The sequence below is a fragment of the Phalacrocorax aristotelis genome, chromosome 2, assembly GCF_949628215.1.
Source record: "Phalacrocorax aristotelis chromosome 2, bGulAri2.1, whole genome shotgun sequence".
Lineage (NCBI taxonomy): Eukaryota > Metazoa > Chordata > Aves > Suliformes > Phalacrocoracidae > Phalacrocorax > Phalacrocorax aristotelis.
This window is the reverse complement of record NC_134277.1, coordinates 20,644,649-20,669,209: the sequence shown is the minus strand read 5'-3', so window position 1 is coordinate 20,669,209 and position 24,561 is coordinate 20,644,649. Positions and strand designations below refer to the sequence as shown.

Below are 24,561 nucleotides of genomic sequence, written 5' to 3'. Positions count from 1 at the left end.
CCGGTCCCGTGGTGCTGCCAGCAGAGAACCCCATGCCAAATCATACAGCTAGTAAATAGTATGGCATCCATTCCTCAAAAATTTCCATAGCAAGAGTTTTAGGAAGAAGTCCAAATACCCCATCAGTAAATCTCACAGAGTAGGTGATACATTTACAGTCGCCAGATATTTCAAATTACCTTTCTCTCACATATGGCTACGCTCTACAAATCCAAAAGTTACGCAAACTAGATATGCTACAAAGTTTGAAGCTATCCTCTCTCCTCTGTTCAAAACAAATGTAGAAAAATTGTATGAAAAGATCATCATTTTTTTTTTCTCAACAAGAAATTACTATTCATGCTGCTCTTTAAAAAAAAATATCTCTACCAAGAAAGAGAAATAAGTTGTTGTATGAAAAACTGTCTATCTTGAGTTTCATGCCAGGCTTCTCATAACTTTGGAGTACAGTTTTTCCAACAATATCCATTTCTCTGGCTCACAAGCACCTCTTATGGCTCTTACCTTGGCCATGCAAACAATGAAATCTCAGTTAAAATTAAGCTCCTGCTCACCACGGACCAGTTACTGATTTTCTTCCTTCCTTTACTCTTTGAATAGAGCAAACACGATTTCAAAAACATTTGGAAAGAAAAAAAACTGACCTGTAAAAAAACCAGCTACAGTGAATTGTAGATATCAACACCAAAAAGATAGCCCCATTTTGCCTCCATTTCTGGTGACTACTATAACTGTGTTGAGAAATGAGTGGTCTACATTCATTGAAAAAGGTCACAGAAACACCACTGCACCTTGAAGAACAGCTGGGATCACAGACATCCTTGGCAGCTTAATGCACCTATACTCAGCGCTAGCCCTGGACAAATGAATTCATACTGCAAAACCAGAGGTACCCAACTGTGTGATGTGCTGGTATGTCCCAGACCCAGGCAGCAGGTGTCACAGGACCTATGGGCTGTCCTTTGCAGAAAATAATGGCCATTTTACCTAAAATGAGAGTTTAAACTCCCCTTATGTCAACCTGTGATATGTGAATTTATGCCCAGTAAAATTAAAAACCATCACGTGAACCCCAAGTTAATTGTCTGCCTGGTATTGAAAGCAAGCAGTGATTCATTTATTACTACAACAGATACTAGCAAAACCCATTTATGCATTAGAATTCTCTCAGTGCCTTAAACTGACTTTCAGAAAAGCATTCCTAGGTAGCACACAGTAAAATGAATAGTTGGAAATTTTGTATCTGACATACAGAAATCATGCTGGTCTATAGTACCTTCAAATTGTTATTAAATATTATTATAATTCTTTAAAAAAGCCCACACTGCAATTTCTTGAAACAATGATATCACTATCATTTAGCATCATCTGCGGCTGCTGGTAGGAGACCACGCTTAGAGAGCGCAGATGCTGATGAGCGGCTGGCTCAAAGACCAAAGCGCGATCCATACACCCCTGCCTGTAACAACAACCAGGATGAGATTTCCCAGACCACATCCAAGCACTTGGGATCAGAGATCACTTGTCATTCATTACACACATCGGAGAAAATGCCTACTCCCTGAAAGCACTGTTGCGTTCTAGCAGTTTTCTTTCTTCAGTAGCACACCCTAACAGCCACTCGGGTTTTCAATAGCTGTTGTCTGTGTTCTGCAAAAACCACCCTGTCTCTTTTAGGCAAATCTGCACCACAAACGATTAGACCAAAAGTATTAGCCTGATACAGTCACATCAAGCTGAGTTAGTCTAACTCCATACACAGCAGCATACATACAAAATCCACAGCATTCAAAAAATCTCACTGCAATCCTGATATTAATCAGGATCCACAACCCCGTGCCATATATGCATAATTCTCCAGCTTAAATAAATTTGAGTCCTATACAGGGATGAGACTTGCAAATTCTCCTCTTCCTTCATTTGAAGGGGTGTGCAGGGCTAGACATAAGAGAGTCATGAGGAAGGAAATTTAACCTGAGTTTAAAAAGAACACAAGAAGGAAAACTGCAGATCTTGTATCCAGAAAAAATATATTATAGCATTCTCATAAATAATGACTTTTTGAGCCTGTTCCAAAATTCACCAGAACTCATACTAGTTTTTTCCTGAGTTTAGGCACTGTGTTTAAAGGCTTGTAGAATAGTTTTCCAAGGACTTTAGTAAAATCCCATTGTTTTAAAGTTAGTTTTGACTAGTCACTGGAATCTGACCGCAACCTTTTTAACCTAGCAGTAAAAGTTAAAAGATAAGTCAGCGGGCATTTAACATACATTAGTTCTCTCCTTACTGCAAGGACAACCCACAGCATGCCTGCCAGTTCAGTGCCCGTGATCTCCAGGAGAAGCACTGCTTCCCCAGGCGCCCTTCCTGCGTGCTGCACTCCTGGCACAAGCAGTTGTCCATCTCCTGTCTGCAGTTGACTTTCAAGGCTGGTTGCTTTACGCATCAGTGAGACACATGACCTCGCATATGGCCACTTTCCTCTCTGACATTTTGACATCATCATTTAAAGGCTGTTGTTATCGTGGCAGGTTCTTTAAAGCTGGAACAAAGAAACAGCACAGTTTTACTTCTTAGGAGGAACATTTACTGAACATCCTGCAACCAGTCAACTCCTAATCTGTAGAAACAAGTGTCTCATGCTCTGGGGAAGGCAAAGGATTTATGGTCAGTTACTGTACAAATCAAGGAGAAGGAAAAGCATATAGAGCTTGTTGCTGAAATTGGCAGTGAGTGCAATTAGAGATGAATGAAAACAGTGGTACGAACCAAGAATCACCAAAGAATGGAGTATTGGGAAAAAGGAAAGGTAAAATACGCCCTTTTTTTTAAGAGAAAAAAAAAAAAAGTATTCACATTGTGTTCAGGCCTCAAGCTGTGCTGACAAGATGCCCCTAGACAAAGACTATATATTACTGAAACCAATGGACTGGGAAACACAAAACCTAAAAAAAAAATACCACACAGGCAAAGACTGGTAAGCTCCCTTACACATCTACCCACATACACAACAGACTGAGTAATCAAGATCAAGCGCTTCTTCACTTCAGCTGTCACATACAGAAGGAGGAATACCCCATGGTCCTGCCACAGCTCACACAAGTTTCAAAGATGCAGCTGTGGAGCTTTTGGAAAGTCCACAGGCTCTGAAGGAAGGCCTGGGAGGTTCCCATGCTTCCTTCCAAGCATGGATCTCCCAAACCCTCTCTCGATTCACAGGAACCTGAAAGGAGGCAGCTGACTACATTTTAACAAGGAAATCCTGGTGTCTCAACTTCTTGCTCTGTGAATGCCACCCAGAGATGGCAGCTGAACAACTGAGTTTGCTCTAGCAGGCATGTTGCTGCCAGGTGCCAGATGCACTGAATTCAGCACAAAATATTGCAGCAACAGCTATTTCCATTCAAAAACTGGGATGAGGTAACCTTCATGCAATAACCCTCAGGTTTTCAGAGTTCCTTATTTTTTTGCCAGGTTCCAGCAGCAGCAATATCACCAGAAAGTGAAAGAGATGAGCTCAGACCCCACTCCCAGCCTCAGGGGATTCAAACCAGCTTCCCAGAAGAACCCCCTAATTGTCACCCTGATCTAGAGGGGCTTGTTTCTGCATGAAGCCTTTCTTAAAGCACCTAAAAAACTTTCAGGAGCAGTGAAGTCAATGGAGGTGTGCTCAGGAGCTGCAGCTTATCTGTGAACCATGACCCATGAATTCAATAGGCTTCGTGCCTTCAGTAAAAATTCTGGTCCATCTTTAATTATCATCTGCTGGAGTTCACTTGCTTAGTCCGATAAAGATAATGTCTCAAGGAGATAAAGAAGGATGCTAAAACTTATTTTAACTGTTTTAATTCCTGTTTAAGGAGTAAGAATTCTATCATTCTTGAAAAACAACGGTCTCTGAGACCCTCTCCTATATTATTTTTTATGCTATTTTAATAAATGAAATCAATTATTACATCTAAAATTTTGCTAACAGTTTTACTGGGGGCATGCAGCATAAAGGACTTTTTCCTGTTAATTCAGACTACTGTTTTTAGTTTCAACATTTTCAAAATATTAACAATTCGTATTAAGCACAGACAAGTAGGATTCAAGTTGCTGAAATAATTTTTAAAACTTTATTTTAAAATTATGCAATTTACCTTTCTATAAATCTGATTTACCAGGAAAACATGAGAAAAGGAGATTTTCTACAAAGTATCTCCAGGGATAATTCTGGCTCTTTCAGGTGCATTTTTAATGTTAATAAGTGTAAGGTAATATGGCCTAATTTAAATTTAACCAAGCACACGCTTGCTAAAATGAACATGGAGAGTCCTTATCAAAACATCAATATTATTTTTTTAAAAAGCACTGCATTTTTAAATTTCAAAGTTACATTTAAAAGCACAAGAAAAGCAAACTGTAGATGGCATGCAAACCCATATTCATTCATGACTATGTTATTTCTAATGAGAACAGGTACCGTAAATCTATAATTGTATTTTGAGGTTATCTTTCAGCAAGCACCCCTGTCCTTAAGACCAAAACTGTGTCTGCAAAAATTTATCACTAATTTATGTTGACATTAGTAATTAAAACATTTTCATAGAAATGTTGATATTTGTCGTATCATTTTCAGGTGCTTTGATACCAAAATAAAGAACAAAATCTAGTGAAAATAACTACTACTCTATTGCTCTTCAGTATGTTTAATGACTGCGTTTCTGAGCACTGTCATTTAGCTAGACATACAGGAGCTATGAAATGCAGTTTATTGCCTATAATTAATTACACTCACAATCATTTACAAGGAAAAAATTGTACCAGTAAAATGGAGATCTTTTAAAAAGAACTATGTATTACTGCAAAATGATAGGCTTCTCTCGCGGTTTCACTACTGCACCTTGACTAAAAAGTTTTTTGTTCAAATAGCGAATTCCCTGCCTGGGCCCACCCCAGCTCTCCTGAGAGCTCTGACTTCAGACTTGCTGCGAAAGCTGCGTTCTTCAGTAGTGTAGTGTTAGCAACACCCAGGATTTTGCTGTGTGTCCTGGTATAGCTGTGGTCTTGTTTTTAGTTTTGTTTTGTTTTTAAGCTTCTGGGCTTGGAACGAAGCGATTATATGAAAAATTCTGATTCCTTTTAACACAATAAATTTCCAGCTTCACTGGAGAAAAGGTTGAAAAATTATTTTTGTAAAATCTTAGGGATGCAAAAGGCAAACAAAACCAAGGTTTTTTACAAGAGAGATTTTTGAGGCTGATATGTTGAGTTTGTGTCCTGTTTCATACCTGTAATGCTCAGCATTGACAATATTAATAGTGGGATTTTATATTAAATGTTAAACACAAAAGAGCAGTCACCCGTCAGAACCAGGAGAACTTCACAGGTTAGTAGAGCTGAGTTCCTCCTGCATCCCTATTAATAACTGGCTACAAAATCCACTGCTTATATAAATCGTTGTGAAACAGGGAGGGGATTAAGTAAAGTGAGGGCTTTGTTTTGGTGAATTGGTTCAGTGGAAAGCAAAATGGTAGTTAGTATCAAACCACTTATTCAAGAGGGTGAATTGGGACAACATAAATCCCCCAAAGCAGGAAATACATTTCCCAAAGGATTTTTGCTTTTTTTTTTTTTTCACCTAAGGTTATAATTTATTTAAAAATGTGATTCCTGACTTCCCCAGTGCAAACCCTGGGCAATGTCGAGCTCTGCACTGTTGTCCTCTTGAGTCTGTAAACAGACCGAATTAAACAATAGCATCGTGAAGTGCGAACTTTCTCCATTCATCTTAATGGACTGTTAATTATGACCACTTAAATGCCCACAGTGTTAACCCTTTCACTGCTGGCTGGATTTCACCCAAAAGGGCAGTTTATAGATGTTGATTTATCCACAGGCAGGTAGATGTAAAACTCACAATTGATATACAGTTAAGTGGACTAAACGGTTAATAAAGTTGTGAATAATGATTATGCAGCCAGCTGAAAAATCTAATAATCATATTGTGAAGCTTATTCTTTTCAAGGATTCAAGCAAAATGATGCTTTCAGTGTCAACACTGCAGTGTAATTGTTTGAGCGTTGTAGAGATTCAAATAGGATGGTGTTGTTTTTGTACTGCATTTTCATGTAGCAGAAGGCTGGTAAAGTGTAGTTAACTGGCTGACACTGCACATCCTAAGTGCTGTGGCAACATGTAATGTCAGGATATGATAAGGCTAGTTGTCTTTTTTAAGCTCAGATATTTCTACAAAGCTATATAAGAAATTAAACAATTTTTAAAAGCCAGGTAAATCTTGGGGAAAATCGTCATAGATGTTATTTAGTGCTGGCTATAGGCTTATGCTATTAATGGAATTAACAGATATTATGAATTGAATCCATTTTTGGCCATAAATATTATAGATACATTTGGAGGAGGGGACAAAAATCACAAGAGCTTTTGAAGAATTTAACAGAACAGAACAATATTTGGAGTACAGTCCTGACAGGAATTACATTTTTAATATCGTACGCACTCCATAAATAATTTCCACAAGTATTTGAATCAAAATAATTTTGTACTACTAATTTAAGCTATTTAAAAGCTCTAGGGCTAGTTTCTTGTCTCTCAAGCAAATGGGTCTGGTGTAATATAGACTGCCTTAGATTTCATTAAGCTTCCCTGGTTCCCCACATTCCCACTGGCATCCCTGGCATTTGAGGAGCGCCTTATAGCCAAAAGGGACCGTGCCCATTTTTTCTGTCCACACCACAGGTTTTTCAGTGGTTCCTTCCATCACATCCTATGGTTGTTTTATGCTTGCACAAATCCCAAATTGTGGACAAGATATATTATCAACCCAATGTTTGCCTACAATTTTGTTTTTAATACCTGCATTACAGCAGCCACTTGGGGGTATGTGGTAGGCTGGCTAGCAGAGGGAAAAGCAAGAGTTCACAACATACAAACCCCTCTTAGGTACTTTCTCAGTCTGTGCTGGTGGTAACAACCACTGCCCGCTGCACTGCCACTGGCTACCCTTGCAATGCGGATACCGATTTTTGCAGCGTAACTCTTGTTTCCAGAGTGCATGAAACAGCCAACACGCCACTCCACAACAGTTAGAAAACAGCAACAGATCTGCCAGGCAAAGTAGCTCTGAACACAGAAACCATTTTCCACAACCCTGAGAACCCAACAACTATCTGTGCTCAAGTATGTGGTCTGTTTTCCCTGTTTAAGCACTTTAAGGTATCAATATTTTTTTAAAATAAGAAGTAGTTGTAAATGAGCAGTCAGGCCCATGTGGTCAGCATGAAATGCTGGCAAGAACAACAGTACGTGGGCCAGTGCATTGGGTCTACCACCACTCTTGAGACCCCCCTGATAGTTACCATAGAGATAGTAGGAGCCACAAAGAGCTTCGATCACATTACTGGCTGGGAGGGGGTCAATTTGTATGCGCGAGCCCTGCTGGGATTGAAAGAATGCAGAGGAGGACAGGAAAGATAATAGAGAGAAAAATAAGTGAAGGGAGAATACAAGAAATGAGAAAAATGAAAGAAAGAAAGGAAAGGGGGGAGGGGGTGGGGTGGACCAAAGGGAGCGAGGGATCTCGAATCAAAAAAGCCAGCAGAGAGACCAGGGGAAATGAAGAGAGGAGAGAAAGCAAGTGAGAAAATTCATCTTGTGCAGACAGTGCTCGTGTCACTGCCCAACAGGAACCACCACTCCAGAGGAGCTGGCCCAGCAGCATGGCCAGCCGCGGGGGCAGTGGGGATGGACAGATGGATGGATGGATGGACAGACCGACGGACGGACGGATGGATGGATGGATGGATGGATGGATGGATGGATGGATGGATGCCTGCGGCACCTGACCCACACCAGGAAAACTGCTCCAAACACCCAGTGGAGCAAGGAGAGGGAATCACAGTGGGCAGGGGGGAGGTTTGCTTTCATATGCTCACAGGTTAGCAGTCGAAGCGTGGCGCTGACTGAGCAAGCGCCACAAAAGCAAACAGGTTGGTTTCTTCTTTGGACTCCTTAACCCAAGGGCACTGAGGGCTTGGGGCTGGACAGGTTTGCCTCTGAGAGCTGTGATTGCCATGGGCTGGTGGGCCTGGAGCTTCAGCAGCTGCTCTGGGTCAACGAGAGAGCCAAGGCAGCCTCCGTGGCCCCAGCTGCTGTGTGCTCACCTGTACTTACCCTGCTATATTGCTGTATATGCCTTCAAAGACACTGGCAGACCTTTCTAAACTAAGACTTCATGTAGGTCCATGCTCCAGAAAGGCTGAGGAGAACACTTCGAATGACTATCTAAATCGGCAGAGTATCCAAAATATCAAACCCTGGAAACAAGCCCTTATGGATATCTAAGTAGCTGGTGTATTGTCTGCCAAGAGAAATCCTTGCAAAGTCAGCAAAAGAGAGGCAATACGATTCAACACATGATCAGTAATAGTTAAAGAAGACAGTCGTATTTGGTGGCAGGTTCATCAGCCCTGTACCTCCCAAAACATAAAGGTAACATAGAATGTCCTGCTTCAGCGGTCTCATCAATGCCATAGCATCCCTTTGTGCCACAGCAGCTTGCCTTGCAGGCCTTCCCAGGACACGCACGGCTTCATAGCCTTGCACCGATACTCAGCTTCAACACTGGGATGTCAGTATGTCAGCAGAGGAATGTCCCAAAGGCTGGCAGAGCAGCAGGCTGCTGTACCACTCCGCAGCCTCATGGCTGAGCGGCAGAAAAATTTTTCCTGGGGAGAATGACAATCTGCTGAGTTTTTCTGAGATGCACCTTTTCTTCCTAGTAGGAGCATCACAGTACTCCTCACCTTCAGGGCCATCAGACTAAGACAACATCCCCTACATTTTCTTACAGAGAAACAGATTTAACTATGTTCAGTGAAAATCAGCAGATTTCAGAGGGCAATATCATCCCCAATTACCAGTAGCACCCACTGGCCTGACTGCAGTACCATGTGCTCAGTATATTCTATAGACCAGACTAGAACTGATTATGAAGGTGGGTTTTTTAATGAATTAACATTATTTTTGTATCATTCCCCTTTCCAAGCCGACTGTCAAACTGACCATAAATTAGATTTCTCCCTCACATTAAAGCCAAGTTACCCCTGAGATCAACAGCATCGCCTTTGAGTTAAAAGCACAGATGTCTGAGTAACAGTAAAATTACTGAAGTATGTAAAAGCCTCTAGAAATGCTGCAAAGCAGCTTTTCCATATATAGCAATGTCACCATTTTAAGGCAAATACATTGTGATTTTAGCTTAAAAAGCCCTCCAAAGCAACACAAACTAAATTGAAAACACTTTCGGTTCAGAGGAATATACTCTTTATATAAAGCTGTAAACTATAGCACGAAAATGGCACGTATAAAATTGCAAAGTGCCCTTGTAGGAAAACCCAAAATGTTTTATGCACAATTCAAGCTCCCAAACTGTCCTGTGTGTTAGAACTACTCTTCTTTTTTTTCCGTGCAATTTATAATACAGAATCATTTTTTAAAAAGACAGCGTCAACCCAGCCACAGAGAAACTCAAAGATTTCAAATCCTGTTTCCAAGCCTTCCCCTTCACTTATCACCACCCCACATGTAGGGAGGGGATCCTCCAGTAAGCCAGTCCAGTAGTTTCCATCCAAGCACAGCCCAGCCCCAGCAGCCTCATCTCAGACTGCTGAAGTCATTAAGATTTTTATGAACATCCACTAGCCAGATGAGTCCTCATTGCCAGATCCCTTACAATTTTTTCCACTACAAGAAAACTTTCCAAAAGCTGGGTAATAGGCCCCAAACAGTTCTTTCTGCACTAATATGAACTGGAAACTAAAAAACATCCAGCAGGTAATTTGTACAAGTCTCTTAAATCTTGAAAATGAGGCTATTCATTTTCTAATAATAAATCTTTACTGCAGCTAATCTTATCTTCTTTCCACAATAAACTCCTAATTATTACCTTTCCAGCCAGCATATCTGTGATTTTAAAATTGTGTGACAGCAGTAAAAGCAAGTGCTGGCTCTTAGGACTGAAGAAAGGAGTACAGAAGATACTTGTTTTTTAAGCTCTGAACAACATGATATAACGGAACAAGTTACAAGCTGGGAGCAAACTATTCATACTAGAGACGTCAAGGACAGTCACAGCTGCTCCTGCGCTCTGGGGAAGCTCCACCTTCTTCTCAGCGAGACCTGCACTGCCCAAATGAAAATGAAAGAGGAAAAGTACTTTTTTTTTTTCTTTCATTTTGACTTAGACTAGGTCAAACCCAGAATCCATTACTAAACACTAAAGGCAAACGAATAAAACAATTTTGCAAGTATTTGTCTAAACTCAGAACTTTGCACATCATTAATTATGAGTTTTATCTCTCATTTGTACTGGAAGTACCTCAGGGCCAGCAACCCTGTGAGGCCCAACAGTACCAAGCACAGTGTAATGGCACAGACCTTTTCTCTATCACTTTCACTCTGCTGAGGCTAAGCAAATTACGAAGAGCATCTGCAAAGCTAATTGTTGAGTTTCAGAAAAAAGCAATGTCAGATAAACTGTGTCCCAAATAAAACTGAAGATCTGGATTTTGAATAGCAGCTCCTTGTCAGTCCTGTTCTCAATCAAGCCATAGAAGAAATATTTAGAGAAGTTACATGAACAACAAATCTGTCTGAGAAAACCAGAAATGTTTGAAGGGAATCTGGTCAAGGAGACCAAAACTGATCCCCCCAGTTCTTCTGCCATTTTACTGCACCACTTTACAGTCACCTTTTAAACAGTGCAATGGATTTAACTGCACTGGTTTTTAAACAGGTGTATTTACAAACAGCACTCAGCTTGTTAAACCAATTACTCCTTACCAATTTATGCACTACTCTAATAAGCACTTGAGAGTTGTTTGCAGAGCCTGGTGTGGCAATGACCCAGCAAGAGACCAAAATAACCAGAATATCCTGTCCATTCAGACTGAAATATGAAATCACTGGTCCCCTTGGCCTCAGTTATTTGGAAGTTGCCAGATATTCCTTGCCCTTCTGGAAGGCGTGGATAGAAGTGTTCCCACATCTTTCCCTGCCTGTTTACCTATTAAGGTGCAATCCAGCTCTCAGGTTTTTGTCACTGAAGCTACGATGATGATAAAGAAATATAATACTTAACTGAAAAAAAAAAAAGAAGGTTGAGCCTATCTCATGTAACAATGCTTTAGGTATATTAGGGCAAATGAACTTTATGAATAAAAGCTTTATTCTTTACAGGAAATATATGATACTCTTGTTTCTCTTCTCCTGTGAATTCAGTTCTTTCAGACAAAATATATATTTTGAGTCATCATTAAAAAGACTTTTTTTAACTTTGTGTGCTTTGGCAAGAAGATAAGTTAATTTATTTCTTCTATTTATTTCTACCAAATTTCTTCATCATTGACGTCTGATGGACAGAATACAGAGCTATACCTCCTTAGTCCTTCTTTGCACCCTATTTCCTTTCTGGAACCCTACATACCTTTCCCACGTAAATCGGAGTTTCATGACACTTAAATGCATTTCCTTCAGCTTTCAACAAATTTGATACGGCTTTCCTCTCTGGGCCTTATAGCAGTCCCCATATTCCCAGTATTATTCAATCTGGTTGAAATCTTCCTGTTTCTTAGATAACACTAACAATTTGAGCTGAGTATTGCTTTCATTTTTAGAAAAAGAACCTGCCCATTAAGAAGCCAGCGCCTCCTTTTCTAGGTTATTGTCTCTAGTCTATGCATTTTTTTCCTCACAAACACGAATTTGTAATTTTAGCCTCTGATGGAGCTTGTCATTTGCATTTTAGCAATTTTGCTCACTCTGCTTTTCACAAACACTATTCTTTTGAGATTCCTACATGCTCCAACTGTAAAAAATTACTAGGAAGCTGCTTGACTTCATCGTGCTTTTTGATCCAAATAGTCTCAAGAAATACTGTACAAACATCAGGATGCCTATGAAACAGATGCTAAATATATTTTAACATATCAATCCACAGAGGAAGGTATGGCACTGCGAAATTAAAGGAAAAATGTTCAGACACAGAGAGTAAAGCTGTAGCAAGGTACTGAAATAATCAGGAACTGTATATGCAGTACCTCAAAATTTCCTTGAAAAATTAGGAACTTTAACAAGAACAATGCAGTTCTCAAAAGGAATCTTATCCTTAGCAATTAGGAGTAGAAATGCTGCCCAAACTGACATCAAAGAAAACACTACGTGAATAAAATCAAGCAGTTCTGCTTTGCAATGCTATTCTTTAATCTTCAGACAATGCTCTCCAGTCATCCCAGCATTATTTTTATTAGCTGTCTTTGGCTTTCTAAAGTGCGTTGTTTCTGACGAGCTTATCTGTGAAGAAGTAGGTCCAAAGTAAGCAAACAGCAACGAGAAAATAAATAAATAAATCATCCCAGGGAAGGAGCCTTTCTGAGCCTGTGTATCTGAACCACTGACTTATTGTCTCTGCTCTCACCACCACCCCCTTCAGTCAGTTACTCCTTTTTTTTAGAAAAAATAATTAGTTTTTAAAATTTGGGAAGGCCTAACCAACACTAACAGCCTTACAATTCTCAGGAAAAAAGAAAAAGCTATTTTTGTAGTTACATGAAAACAAAAAGCATCTGAAATCAGCATGGTGTATTTGTTTTCACCATCAGTTTGAAGGGGGAAAAAAAAGAGGAAAGAAAAAATAAAGACAGCTGTTAATCCATTTTAGTAAAAGTGGAAAAAAAAATCCTGGGGACTTTCTAAGCCTAATTTCAGCCTAGAGTGGTTTTTATGGCCAAACAATGAATCCTTAGAATAATTGGTTCATATCATGAATACACAACAAACTCTGAACCCAGGGCCTGATCCAATTTCCAGGGCAGTCGGTAGGAATACCTCCTTTGACTTCGGTGATGGTAGCAATGCAGAGTATCATTAAAAATAAAAAATCTTTACAAATGTGTTCTGGGCGAACACAGACTAATTGTTTGTTTATGTGCGTGAGCTCTAAAAGTGTTTTTGCAGCGTTACATGTGACTTATATTGTTGCAAACAAATCAATATAAATCGTGGGTAAAAAAAAAAGCACCATCACTTAGAGAGGTACTAAATTTCCAGACCACGGTATTCAGACTATGATTATTTATTGCCATTGTACACAGATGAAAGGCTGTGGCGTTCCTTCCAGTTTCATTGCTTCGTGCCAGCTGAATTCTGCGAGAGGGATGGTGTTAGAAATGGAAGGCTACAGTAATGTTAACTATGCTGTTTCCCTCCAACATCCATTTTGTTCCAAAGAAACACTTGCCAGAGATTAAAATATTCAAGATGGCTGTTTTCTGCACCCTTTCTGCGAGCTCTACAGTTTTTCATGTTTCGAATATTCCGGGTCGCCGTCTTTATTAAGGCGACCAATATTTTATTCCCCGCCTTATCTGCCTCCCAAGTCGTTAAATATCGCCGAAAGTTCAAAGGGGGTTGCTTAAAAACTGCTTTATTTCCAGCCCGGACACCGCCGCAGCCCTCCGGCCGCCGTTTCGGCTGGATGCCGCCCCTGCACCGCGACTCCCGGTCGCAGCCGGTCGTGGATGCGCCGCACCCGGCGGCGGTGCGGGCCGCCCCCGCGGCGGGACACGGCCGGGCGCGCAACGCAGCGCAGCGCAGCTCCGCTCGCCCTCCGCGGCCCCGCCACCGGGGCAGGCAGCGCCCGGGAACGGCGGCGGCTCCGCGGGGGCGGGAGGTAGCGGGGGGGGGGAGGCCCGCGCCCCGCGCACCCGCACTTCCGCGCCGGCCCCTCCCGGGCTGCAGAGGCGGGGCGGGGCGGCGGATGGCGGGGCCGGCGGCTGCTCCCCCCTTCCCCCCCAATCCCCGGGGCGCGGAGGGAGCGGCGGCGCTGGCCAGCCCGCCCACCGGGCTGCCCCGGCCCCGCGTCCCCGTCCGGCCGCCGCGGGAACAAAGAGCCGCGGCGCGGTGCGGTGCCGTGCGGGCTGTCGGGGCCCACCCCCGCATCAGCGGCGGCGGGCGCAGCGCAGCCGCCAGGTTGTCCTTGGGCCGGCCGGCCTCGGCTTCTGCCGGCGTCGGCTCTCCCCAGTGCGCTAGCAACGGGTTGGGGCACCGGTTAGAAATGCGAACGCTGGGACCGGACCCGGCGCCTGTTAAGAGGCCGCTTCGGACATGTCTGGTCCTTTTCCCAAAAGTATCAGATGACGCAGCCCCCCGCCACTCAGGACGGCGCCCATCCCACACTGCCTATAGATGACTGGATTAACGTCAGAACCGGGTGGTTTGTCTGGGGAATATCACGCAGCCACGAGAAGCGCTTGCCACGGCTGAGAACCGAAAGCTTCACTGACCCCAACACGTTTTTTTTCCACTTCATACAAAGAAAGCTTCGATTCCCTATCTTCTCCCAAAAATGTTTCAGGTTTCTCGTTTTCCACAGCCTCCGCTGTAACTAGTTCGTGAGCAGATGGGCTGGGGCGCTTCCCCACGCGCGCGCTTCCCGCCGCTACCAGACGAGCTCACCAGGCAGCGCCCCGCGCCGCCGGGAGCTCCCCAGCCCTGACGGCGCGCGGGGGAGCCTCCGGGCGCGGCGCGGCTGTTCACACGCGGCATCTATTTCAGGAGGTTTGGTGGTGCACATTTGCACCCCAACGTGCAACAGCTGGAAGGAGCGTTCACAAACCTCGTGGTCAGCAATATTCGCCTCTATAAAGCGCATCTGTGACTTGCTGAGGGGAGCAAGGCTCGCTTTATGGGAGCAGAACCGCTCGTCCTTCCTTCCCGAAGTATCAGTTTGGTGAATGTTAGCTCCTGAATTGTTACTGCCTTTCCGGCCATTGCTGCTTCACACTGACATGGTCAATTTTTTGTTGTTGTTGTTGATTGCTGTAAGCTCCCGATGCCTGCCTGGTAGCGAGGCAATCCCCGCACAGGCAAACGCAGATTTTAACACTTCTGTCGCCTGTGAGGCTTTGCTGGCGGCCGCGAGTGCGGGGATGAATTCATCCTCCCGCTGCAAGCAACATGGAAATAGCAGGAGGGGGATTTATCTGAAGTACTCTAGTTAAAATAAAATTCTGCTCATCAGTGGCAAAATATTCGTGGGCTGAGTGTCGCTAACTGACGGGTGGGTCCCGCAGCCAGCTGCACCTTCCCTGCCGCCGAGCGCACGGCGGCCGGTTGCTCGGGATGTTTGACCGAAGTGTAAAAGGTGCGGGTGACAGAACCCCTCCGCGCCCGCCAGCTGCTGCAGATACAGCGCGTCAACGATTTAGGGTTTATTACTTTCAAAAGATTCTTCGGTGTTTCTAAATACACGTCGTTTGTCCGGCATCTCAGCGAGCGAGGGCCAGATCTTGTCATCAACGGTAGATCAATGGCGTAGCCTGACCTTTAAGAGGGCTGTATCCTTTATTCAAGGAGAGTTGGAAAGAAAGATCTATGAAATACAGCTTCACCGGGAAGGGGGCATTTTTAATACGAATTCTCTTTTCTATAAACTGTAAATAGATCCTCGCGGAGTTGGCAGAAGTTGCTCTGGAAGGCGGCCGTATTTCACACGACTGAGACGCTCATTGGAACCGGCTCTCGGGCTTAGACGGGGCGAAGGTGCCAACTTCTAATTGATACGTTTAGGCGAAGCTCCCAACGTAATTGCTTTTAACATTCATTTATGCAAAGCGGCTTCGTGCGGGCAGGGCGAGCCCGCAGAGGCAGCGCTGCCAGCCAGCGGGAACCGGGCCTGGAAACACCTCCTACCCCGGCGGGAGAGGGACCGGCGGGCGCGGGGGGGGACACCGGGGGGGCACGGGGCGCCGGGCCGCTGCTGCGGGGCTTTTTCTCCACGGCGGTCTGAGCGCCCGTCGCGAAGGCGAGGAAGGGGCGCTGCCTTCGCCCGCCGGGGAGGGACGGTATGGCCGGGTGCGCCTGCCACCTCCTGCGCTAAGAGCACCGACGATAGCAGCGACAGTCGTAGCCGACAATAATTATGATAATGCCTCTCGCGAATGGCATTTCCCGCCCCGAGCCTCGGCTCCGACCCAGGTCGTCCGAAGGCGATAGCTCGAGTACGGGAGTGCCGTAAACGCAGCAAACCCTAATCGCTCGGCATCAACATTAATTGTCGTTATGCAAAGAAGGTATTTTTCTCTGCACCTTCCGGCATGGGAGCAGGGGGTAAAGAACCCTCCACAGGCTCCTGTCGTTGCCCGGCTCGGGACGGAGCCCGGCTGCCTCCCCGGAGCTCGCGGAATCCGCATCGGCCGGCGGGAACGAGGACACGGACTCGGGGGGTCCCGCACACCCCCCCGCCCTTGGGCAGGAAGGAGGTACACGACCCCGGCGCCCACGGGGGGAGGGCGGCGCAGGAAAGGAGCCGTCCCGCCCCACGGGCGGGAGCTGCCCCCGCCGGGGCCGGGCGGCAGCGGTCCCCTCCTGGGGCCCCCGTGCCCAGAAACAGGCGGCGCCGGCCCGACCGCCAGCGCTAATCTCACATCCTCTGCGGCCCGCCGCCGGCACAAAACAACGGGCGGCCGCGCCAAAATGGGGACCCGTCCCTGGGTGGGCTCGAACCACCAACCTTTCGGTTAACAGCCGAACGCGCTAACCGATTGCGCCACAGAGACGTCCGGCAGCTGTCGCTGCCGCCGCGCGGCTCATGTGCTGCGCCGCTTCCCGTCCGGTGGCCCCCGCGGGCCTCCGCGCCCCCCGGCCGTGCCCGCGCACCTCGGCCCCCGAGCCATCGGCCCTGCGACGGGCTGAAAGAGGAATGGGAGAACGGCGGGAACGGCGCCTATATTCTAGCAGATGTGAAACACTAATTCCCAAAATCACTGTTCAGGCAGCGTTCTTTTTCTGGGGAATAGATTCATGAATCAGAGTTAAAACAGCTTCTTGGCTGCTGCTAATTCACTCATCACATGTGCAAGTCAAAATGTAAACCCCAAATATCATTGCAAAATTGCCCTATTAATATATTTAAAAGGTAGTGTTAAGTGACTGCAGACAACAGTCAGACTGTGTAAAACAGGCAGCATCCCTTGCATGTATGTAGGTAAATTATATTTACCTAAATGACTGAAAAGGGCAGCAAAGAAAAGCTAACGTTCCCATTACAATTTTATTAAAATCCACTTCCCACATTACCTTACAGTAAACAGTAGGTATACTACAGCTCCACTAAGTACAAATTTTCACATCCAAACCTGAGCAAATGTTTTTCCCTTTTACTTCATAGACTGATACCGTCTGAATCTCTCTGAAGTCTTGCAATATTGGTTGCTTCGTGTTGTCCCTGTGGCTCCCTGAAGCTCTGCCTGACAGCTCTTCTCTCTGCTGAAGGCCTTTGGTGTCAAGCAGGCACATGGCACCACTGCACAAGCACGGGTGCAAGCTTCTTTCCAAGCAGGTGCTGGTTATCTCCTAGTCTCTGCCCACCCAAGACAAGAAGTCCCAGCTCACTCCTGAAGCCAGAGGGTCTTCAGCAGCAGGAGTAAGAGCAAGAGTGTGTTACCACAGCTCTCATATTTTGTACAATACCTTGTTCTTCAGCACTGTAAGATGTTGTTCCTCAGCCCCTTGAGTGGTTTTAAGGTGACCGTTTATTGCCCACAGCTCAGCCTTTCCAGTTTTTCCAATACTTTGAAAAGAGCTACATAAATGTCAGCATTATCACACTACTGCTCAATTTTTTTTAGTATTGTTTGTACCTTACTGAGCAACATCTTTTAAAACATGGAGGAGAAGGAAAAGGTACGCAAGCCTTCAACCAATTGAAATAATTAAAGATTCTTTTCTGGGGCATCATGCCCACTGCGACATGCTTTCCTACCCAGGCCTCTGCTGTTCTCAGTGTCTGAAGAATTAGTTCACAGGCTGGACATTTTCTCTGTGTAGGAGGACAAGCAAACAGTCCTGGGATTTTATGCACAAGCAAATGGGTATTTAGTGGAAATAGCAAGATCCCAGTCTGAACAAAGGCCTAACCCATAGACCAGCAGACGAACATTTGGGCATGGCTTTTGGGCCCTGACACATTTTACTTTATACGCATGAATATTCCCATTAGTCTTAATGAACGTAAATTTTACTATTTTCAAAATCTGTGCCTAGAGGCCAGATCTAAAAAGGGACTTTGCTATGCTGATACTGAGCACAAGCTCTAACTTTGAGGTGTCTGAGAGGAACACGGGACCTGGCATTAGACATCCAAAGCTGCCTATTCAATGCATCGGGACAGTAAGAGGGCTGCAGGCGAAGCTCGAGAGTCACTCAGCTCCTTTTTTCTTGGCATTCTTCCTCACTGAATCTTGGAGTCTTTCGTTTAAAATCTTACAAGGTAAAAAAGAAAATAAAAAGAACCTACACAACAGCAGATGTTACCCCTTCAGCCTGAAACTCGCAGATCAGCAAAAGATCTGAACGTGGATGGCTTTCGCTGACGGCTGAAGCACTAACCAGTGAGCCATCATACCAGAGAGCGACATTATCTATCACTACGCTGTAAATGGAAAAGATTAGCTATCTACCCTTAGGAGAAGGTTTCTGACTGTATCTTCAGTAGAAAGGAAGAGGCCAAGTGCTGTTTCAGGCATTCAGAAACCAGAAAGGGCTGCTACTTCAGCTTAATCATCCTCCCTATCAGTGTTTTGTTCTTTATTTCTGGACAGGTCTCTTCCTTGATACACTGTTTCTTGTGGATCATATCTGGAGCTGCTTGACTTTTCCTAACATCTAGCATATATAATTTAAATACCATTCTTGAATTCACAGATTAGGAATTATATTTTGGTTTATATATTTATAAAAGCATAAATGTATACAAATGTGTTACATATGAATATATGGAAATATTCTACTATGTAATAGAAAACTATTTTTTATATTTTATGATATTTAAATATTTCATAACGTTATCTTATTGTTATTTTGAGATCCATGAACTGGCACGTTCAATGCTGTGACATCTGTGACCTTCTTCAGATACAGACTTTGGTTCCTGAATGTCAGAGAAAGTTAATACAGGACAGAGGGTAAAAGTGGGTGTTGTTTATGAGTTTTATAGACATACCATATATTCATCCTCTGTTCTGAAAAATAAGTCTGGTTATTCAGCCAGAACTGTTCCTAAAATCAGTTCAGTAGGATATAACAGAAAAAAAAGAATCTTCCCACTTATATCACATAATTACTCATTAAATACTCTATTTCTACAGTTTCTTATGGGAAAGTACCATTTATCCCCCAACAAGCACATGTGCCTACATTATTTATTATTCTATGCATCATTTTTGGTCAACTATTTGCCAGCTCTCGGGTTACAACTCGGCCCAAACTACAGAAATTCATAGTCACAAAAATTTTCAGAACAGCTACTCAGTTTCTGCCCAAACATATTTCTGCTTGCTTACTTTGTAACAGAAGATTGTAAGTGCACAGCTTACCATCCAAAGAGCTCTTATATTTTCCTCTGAAACATGATTCTAGTCCTTACCAGAACCAGGACATTAAAATAAATGGACAACTAATATAATTCAACATTGCTATTAAAATTATTAAAAGCAGAGAATGAGACTTCCATGGCAAAGTTTTTTTCTTTATGGAGCTGCAAGCGTCAAACCATGGAAAGCATTACTTCTGAAGAAGGATTCAAAAGGTTGGAAGAGGCACATATAGGCAGTTTTTCTTGATCAGTTGCAAGACTTCTTTTCATTCTTCATATAAAATGCATGGAGGGTTTTTTCATTCGGTTGTTTGTATATAGATTTGCTGTTTTTCAGACACAAAGGTGGCTTATCATATTGTTTTTAATACTTTATTAACTAAACACTTCTATTCTTGGGTCTGTTAGTAAAGTCTGAATAGCATTATAACTGAGAGGACATCCCTGCAAATAGGATCAACTTACCTTAAAAGCAAAGAACAGGACTGAAAATAGTATTTTACTGACGTCTCCAGTTCACTTAGCTCTGTCTTCTCTTATAATGCAAGTCACAGAAAAGGCAGCTAGATGAGAAAATCCAGAAATCTTGGGGTGTTACTAGTTGCAGACTGTTGGGTAACCTAAAAGTCAGCCCTTCCCCCAACCTCCATAACCGTGTTTATCAAAAGGAAATGGCGTAGGCTGCCTGGTTCTGGATCACGAAACTTGTAGTTGCATTTATCTCATGTTCAGGAGAGACAGAAAGTTGTTTCAGTGTGACTTGCAACAAAATTATAGAACAGCCATCACTATTATCAGTGATTTGGTATATAGTCTGCAGCTTGGCAAAAAAGCCCAAAACCAAACCAAATAGAGAGGGCTACATTCAGAATTGATCTTCACATCTCACCTGAGATACTATAAAGGGAATCTTGGATTGCAGTTCCCTGTAATCTATCTGCCCTGAGTGACTACTGAAAAAAGTACAATCATTACGGCAGTCAGTTTAATAGTTTCCACACACAAAAAAACCCCCAACAAAACAACCAAACCACAAAAAAACACCCAACACAAAACAATCTTAAGATACTCCTTCAAAAAAAGTGAAAAGAAGAAAATTTTACTGGCATAAGAAGAGAACATAACACTGAGGAGAGTAATAATGATGCTTCTCACATAGCACTTATTTCTCTCAAGCACTTCTTTTTATCACAGTAAGAAAGGGAGAAATTTCCTGTCCTTGCAGGTTTTTTGAACTGCACCTACTAAGAATGCTTAAGAGTTCTTAAAATAGTAGTGAATATAATGAAAATAAGAATGAGTCTTATGCAACTGAACTTTAATGTTGTCTCTTAAGACAAAGGAAAACAGAGGAATTGACAGCCTGTGTTTTCAGGGGCAGCAACCTATTTTAGCATTTTCTGAATTCTAGGATTCAGATTTAGGTTCTAAACATAGGCCTCAGTTCAGGAAAGCAACTGTATTCAGAGCAATATGAAAGCATGTGTTAACTTCAAGTGCAATCAGATTACTATCATAGTACATAAGTATTTCCTTAAATGGGTTAAATTTAAGAAAAAAGTGAAGGGCAAATTTTAGAGCAGACTCAAAACCACTGTTTGTTAAAAAATGAGAACACAAATTTTGTATCCTTTCAATGCTTAGGAAAACACATCTCCCTGAAAAATTCTCACCAGAAAACTTCTACCTCCGTTCTAGTAGTTATTTTGCAGGTGATCACACTAGTCAGCTTTACATCTGTCCAAGTGCTGTAATTCAGCCAGAACACTAATGTTTGAAGGAAAGGCAATGAGAAAGGAAAATGCAGGTAAGTTTTGTGAATCCACTCCAGATATTTCCAAACAGGAATCTGACACGTTCAGCCAGGCAGCAATCTTAAGAAACCTGTGCTGACAAGTTGTATGGGCAACACCACTTCTGGAGGCCTTACTCAGACTGTTTCAAAGAGATCAGGCATCAAATTCAGGTATCAGTGCTCTTTTCAGGATGCATTTACAGGCTCAAAATATTCTTGCATTGCCTTCTAGAAGAGCTCTGTATGAAAGATGACACAGGGAGTCCAAAGAACTGTGGAGAAGCCATTATATTTTAGTTCCTCCAGCTATGTTTATTACCAGCTATCAGAAGATTAGCAGAGGTTTCTAATCCCAGAACTCTGTTGCCAAAATGGAGGGAGGTTATGAAAACAAACTTGAATTCCTATGGTTACAGTTAGCTCCAGCAGAATTCTAACTTTCTCAAACACCTCTGGTACAAGGAAGCTTCTTCCATTGCTGTTCCCCAGCTGTCCCTCACAATGCAGGCAGCATCCTGCAGGACCCCAGGATGCCAAACATGTTGGTGGCCTGAACCTGCAATAAAACCCTCTTTCCTGGAGTTATAATAAGAATGGTATACAAGAGATTCGCCTTGTTCCTTAAAAGGATTATGTAAGAGATATTCAGAATATTCTTGGTAATACACAGCAGAGAGAAACTAAAGGATACACCTCTATCTCTCTCTCAATTATAACTGATCCCTTTTCTTCTTATGGTCTCAGACATGGACAGATGATACAGTAATGGGGCCTAAATCGAAAACTAAAAGCAAAACTAAAACTAGATCTCATGCTCCTACAGTTGAGCGGGAGACAGAAACATTGAGGAGAATTATACTTACCTCAGTTGAAATGAGGGACAATGTACTTCCACTGTTCTATGAAAATTTATGATCACATAGCATAGACAGGAACTCATGTGGGCACTGGAATACTTAAAGAATAATTAAAACAAACAAAAAAACCAAACCAAAACAAAAAAACCCACACCAAAACCCAAACCCCAAACTTTTAAGCCCCCAGATTAAATATACCTATCCTAGTGCCAAGTCTTGAACAGAAAGGAGTAGAGGAAGATAAGAGTATGGAGAGTAAATAAAAGAGAGACAGATTAGGGAGAAAAAAGAGAACAAAGAGGAGTGGGAGGGAAACAAAAGGATAGAAGATCAGAAAAGCGAAAAGACTGAATTAGCTAATTTTTCAGACAGACCATATTCCTGCTGCTTTCAGAGATTTTACAGTGGAAAGGAATAAACATATTATTGCAGTTTCAACAGCTTGTGGTGAGAGTGAAGGCAAAAGGAGAACGCAGAGGGAACTGACCTCTCTCCAGTTGCTCCTGTCCTAATGGATGGTATAATCTCCACTACAGCAAAGGAACAGAGAAGGCACTTAGTGAGTTACTCACAGCTCCCTGTCCCCTCCTCCTCCTCTTGGCCCCCAGCTTCTCAGATCTTTCTATTAAACTTTTAATAGTGGGGACCCCCTCACTCAGGGCAGCACTGCAGTCATTCATTAGTGTCCACCTAGGGAACAAATAACTCTTTAGCTGCACTGTAGGTGTCCAGCTTGCTTTGTGCCTGGAGGGGGATTTGTAATCGAAACAGGGAAGTGCAGGAGCAAAGAGGAAAAATGGGCAATAATAACCCGTGAACTCGCCTTTCATTCAGGTAACACACAAGACACATGTTAATGATTTCAGCTTAAGTACCAGGCAGAGAACTAACTGTACACTAAGCAGGCAGAAACCACCTGCATGTGCCAATGTAGCTAAGTAGGGACTTCTTGGAGAAGGGATAGTGAGAAGTAACTTGCTGAATTTGCAGGGAATTGCTTTGTTGTGTACTTCACTGTTCTTCATTTGCAAAGTCCTTTTCCAGACATCATCAGAATGGATCAACAAGCTAAGATTTTTCTCAGGTCCTGTATTTTAGCCTGTCTGCACAGAGTATTCCTGTAATTGGATTAGGAGAACCCATGAATATCAAGACAGAATGCACTGGGATTTCAGCAGCTATGTTGTCTAATGGGACTAGAATATCAGCCAGTTATGTTATCAGTATATCAGACCTCATGGTCTACATTGTCTGGACCCTTAAGATAATTTTAAAATACAAATTAATTAAAACATAAACAAATAGAAAATAAGTTTAGCTTCCTATAATTTCTGTCCAAATGCATGTGTGTGCAAAACCAATCAATCAGTCTTTACCTAAGCACTCTCCTTCATTTGCCTGTTTCGTCTTTTTGGTGACTACCAGCCACAGCAGGGTGAAGCAGCCATTTGCCCATCTTGCCAGTACCCTTGCACGAACACATCAGTCTGCAGCATGTAATAGGTAGAAGACAGCCAGAGAAATATAAGAGAAGAAAGATCTCTTTAACAGAGAAGAGAGGACCGCAAACACCTTCGAGGACATTGTTTCCTTTTTCATCCCTAAATATTTGTAATCAATACAGCTTCAGTATTCCACAAGCTAATCAATAATGCAGTGACAGTGAAAGAGATGTGAGGGTCTTTTTAGTGGCTACAAACTGGCAATGACGCTTTGATGGCTCCTACTGAGGATTCATCATTTCTTGGATAATCTCCTGCAGAACACTGTGGGGTCTGAGAGTTTGATACACAATATGGCTATAGGAAGGAAACTGGACAGATGACTACACTTTATCTTAATTCCCTATAGCATCACATGTCAAGGAAATCAAAGGTAAAACAAAAGCATGATACATGTCTAAAAGCATGAATACAGTGTACGAAGACTGTTGTTTGGACATTTAATAAAGCTAAGCTGGTCCATAAAAGGTAAAGACAGTGCAAGGGTGTTATGAAGAGCCACAATCTTGTTTTGCCATTGTCCTTGCCATGAGGGAATTCAGAGGGACTTTATTATTAAACATTATTATTAGGCTATATTATAAAGTATTTCAGAGACATACACAAGCTAAATCTTTCTCCCTTTCTATATGCATGCAATTCACTAACTTGAAAAGAGCCATTTCTGTGAACAAAATCAGAAAAACTTGCCCCTAAATAATCTCCTATAGTACTTAATAAGTAGGAACAGGAGAGGACATGCCTCTGAAGTTTAATACATTTTGGTCAAAATGCAGACCTTGGCCCCTGCCTCAGGTGACCAGAACATGCACTGAGATGTGCCACCCCTGGGGAGGGGGATCATCCATTCAGACATCTCTACTGCTACGCAGGATGCTGCAGTTCACACACGGCATAATCCTCCCAGGAAAAGGAAATACAGGCTGTGCACAGCAGCATATTCTGACAGTACTGAAGTCCTCCTCTTTCTCC

General features: G+C 43.1%; 1 non-coding gene across 1 annotated transcript; it reads right to left on the bottom strand.

Moving 5' to 3' along the window:
• Positions 1 to 16,545: 16,545 nt before the first annotated feature.
• On the bottom strand, positions 16,546 to 16,619 carry TRNAN-GUU (transfer RNA asparagine (anticodon GUU)). Its single transcript has one exon. It is a non-coding gene; the product is annotated as a tRNA-Asn (tRNA).
• Positions 16,620 to 24,561: the final 7,942 nt, after the last annotated feature.